Source organism: Limulus polyphemus, unplaced genomic scaffold, assembly GCF_000517525.1.
Source record: "Limulus polyphemus unplaced genomic scaffold, Limulus_polyphemus-2.1.2 Scaffold689, whole genome shotgun sequence".
Taxonomy (NCBI): domain Eukaryota; kingdom Metazoa; phylum Arthropoda; class Merostomata; order Xiphosura; family Limulidae; genus Limulus; species Limulus polyphemus.
Genome location: NW_013666299.1, coordinates 123135 through 125818, shown reverse-complemented (window position 1 = coordinate 125818; position 2684 = coordinate 123135). Strand labels below are relative to the sequence as shown.

The 2684-nt window shown below is 32.3% G+C and overlaps 1 protein-coding gene across 3 annotated transcripts in view; it reads right to left on the bottom strand.

Moving 5' to 3' along the window:
- LOC106459982 overlaps positions 1 to 2367 on the bottom strand; it is an 18737-nt gene extending 16370 nt beyond the window's left edge. For 2 of the 3 annotated variants that reach the window (XM_013919656.2, XM_013919658.2), the window contains exon 1: positions 2235 to 2357. The gene's annotated coding sequence lies outside the window, so the exon portion shown is untranslated. Of the gene's footprint in view, positions 1 to 2234 lie in introns of all 3 variants that reach the window. The other variant, XM_013919657.2, reaches the window with a different exon arrangement.
- Between the last annotated feature and the right edge of the window lie 317 nt (positions 2368 to 2684).

The following is a 2684-nucleotide window of genomic DNA, read 5'->3' as shown; positions in this document are numbered from 1 at the left end:
GGATAAACATAAATAACACTACAATGGAGATTGTGATGGTGGATAAACATAAATAACACTACAATGGGGATTGTGATGGTGGATAAACATAAATAACACTACAATGGGGTTTGTGATGGTGGATGAACATAAATAACACTACAATGGAGATTGTGATGGTGGATAAACATAAATAACACTACAATGGGGTTTGTGATGGTGGATGAACATAAATAACACTACAATGGGGTTTGTGATGGTGGATAAATACAAATAACACTACAATGGGGATTGTGATGGTGGATAAACATAAATAACACTACAATGGAGATTGTGATGGTGGATAAACATAAATAACACTACAATGGAGATTGTGATGGTGGATAAACATAAATAACACTACAATGGGGTTTGTGATGGTGGATAAACATAAATAACACTACAATGGGGTTTGTGATGGTGGATAAACATAAATAACACTACAATGGGGATTGTGATGACAGATGAACAGAAATAGACATGACTTTAAATTGCATGTTTATAAAGTAATAGAAAAATGACCCAGAAATTAATTAAAAACTTATGTAAGGCAAAATATTGAATTAAAATAGTTTAAAAGTATAGTGATTCAGATTTGAGAAGCAAGATCATGCTCCCATCCCTTCATACTCCTTATTTTGGTCACTGATCACGCTGCAGCTATTAAAAACACTTATTCATGTTTTCCACATTTTTCTTTGAATATTTATGTTGATAAACCTGTAAGTATTCAAAACATCCACATTACAAAACAACTTCAGTTTCCCATAGTGCATGACTTAGGACAAGATCTCCAGAGCAACCAACCAAAATAAACCCAGAGAAGCAACTAAAAATGTAAGAATCTGGGATTGTGACATAGTTGTGATGGAAAAATGACGTCTGTGCATTTAAGCACATTTTTATCATTTAAATTAAACTACTGTATTGGCCGTAAGGCCACCAAAATTAGAGATGACATAAGTCTAGAGAAATCGTGAGTAATGAAAGTACAGTGCAAGCTATGTTATAACGTGTTTTAATTATACTTAATTAGTAACAAGTGATTCCAAGTCTAGATATTCACAGAGCTCACTGAGTTCAGAAACTAAAACTGAACACTAATCTGATTCTTACAATTTAAATGGATACATCTACAGTTTGCATTTCATTACAACGTACTAAACCAAACATGTATGTCACAAGTTACTAATAACTTATTCAATGCAAGTATTATCAATAAAACTTTAAAAGGTCTCGAACTTTCTGTGGGTTTTATAAACTTTCTTCTTGATAAATCATTATACTTTAAATATTGACTTCAACATTCATAACTGCAGTCTCATTTGACATTGACAGTTATAACAATATGAAAATAATGCCATAATGTTTAGTCTTAAATTAATAAAGATAATTGAGCATTTAGTAATAAAATATGTTTACTTAAAAGAGAACCATCTCTGATATTCAACTTTATCATCTACTGAACAAATTTTAAAATTTCTCTCCACTCTCCAAGGAGGGCCCAGGAGCTCGATTGGCTGCTCTCCTGAATCACTGAAAGTAGGTCTTGTGTTTTATTACACTGGAAGCAAAGATAAATGATTTTGCTTTCTTCACAAACTCAAGCATCAAATGCATGTTTGAAATCCTATTATTTTCACACTTCAGTACCAATGTAAAAACTGCACGAGTTTTAAATTACACTACAGACAACATTTTATGTTCCTTTCTCTTACATAATATACACCCTTTATTTAGTTTTGATTAACCCAATACAATATTTATGAGCACTTTTCTCTATAATTCAAACGATTTTTCTTTATATGTAAAAAAAAAAAAATACATATTTCATAAAAGTTTGGTAACTCCTTATTAAACAATAAATCTTTAAAAGCTTATAACGTTCAGTGTAAATTAATTTAGTGTCAAAGTACAAAAAATAAAACAATGAAAGTTCTTGTGAAATGAACTGAATATATACATACATAAACAAATTTTTAAAAATCGAAAATCAACAAATAGAGAAGCTTAAAACTAGCCAATATTTTAATTATACGTGTATCATACAGAATAGCGAAAGTGTCCGAGTTAAGCCTACCCGAATTGACCCTACAATTACAAAGCACAAGCATTCCTTCAGATTCGAGAACATTTTGAATTGAGCGCGATATTCAAATACTGTAAACGAAAAATTAAAAGAAGGAAAAAGTTTGAATAAAACAGCTAAGCCATACCAATACAAAAACTGTGTTTTCCACTTCTAATGAACAAAAACGGAAATCTTCGATCCTTCTATTACAACACCGGCGGGAACTCCAGCTACGTAGTATGAGATAGCACTACACCAAGATGGCGCCGAAATATCACGTGACTTGAACTACCCTTAACACCAATTTTCTTTCTCGTAACCAAGCCAACCAATCACCACGTTTGGTTCAATCATGTGAATTCTCAACATCAAGGAACCAATCAACTTGCGTACAGACAATTTCTTTCTATCCCTGATAATGTTCTCCAGTTTGTCCCCCTTGACAACCGGTTGCTATGGGAACAGGGATGGTGATCTATTCATTATACGGCCCCTAACTAAACTTTCAGATAATATAATGCTGACCCCTATTTGAAAGCTACTGATTATGTGTTTTGTACATCAACTAACCTAAGATTCAATAAACTGTTAACAT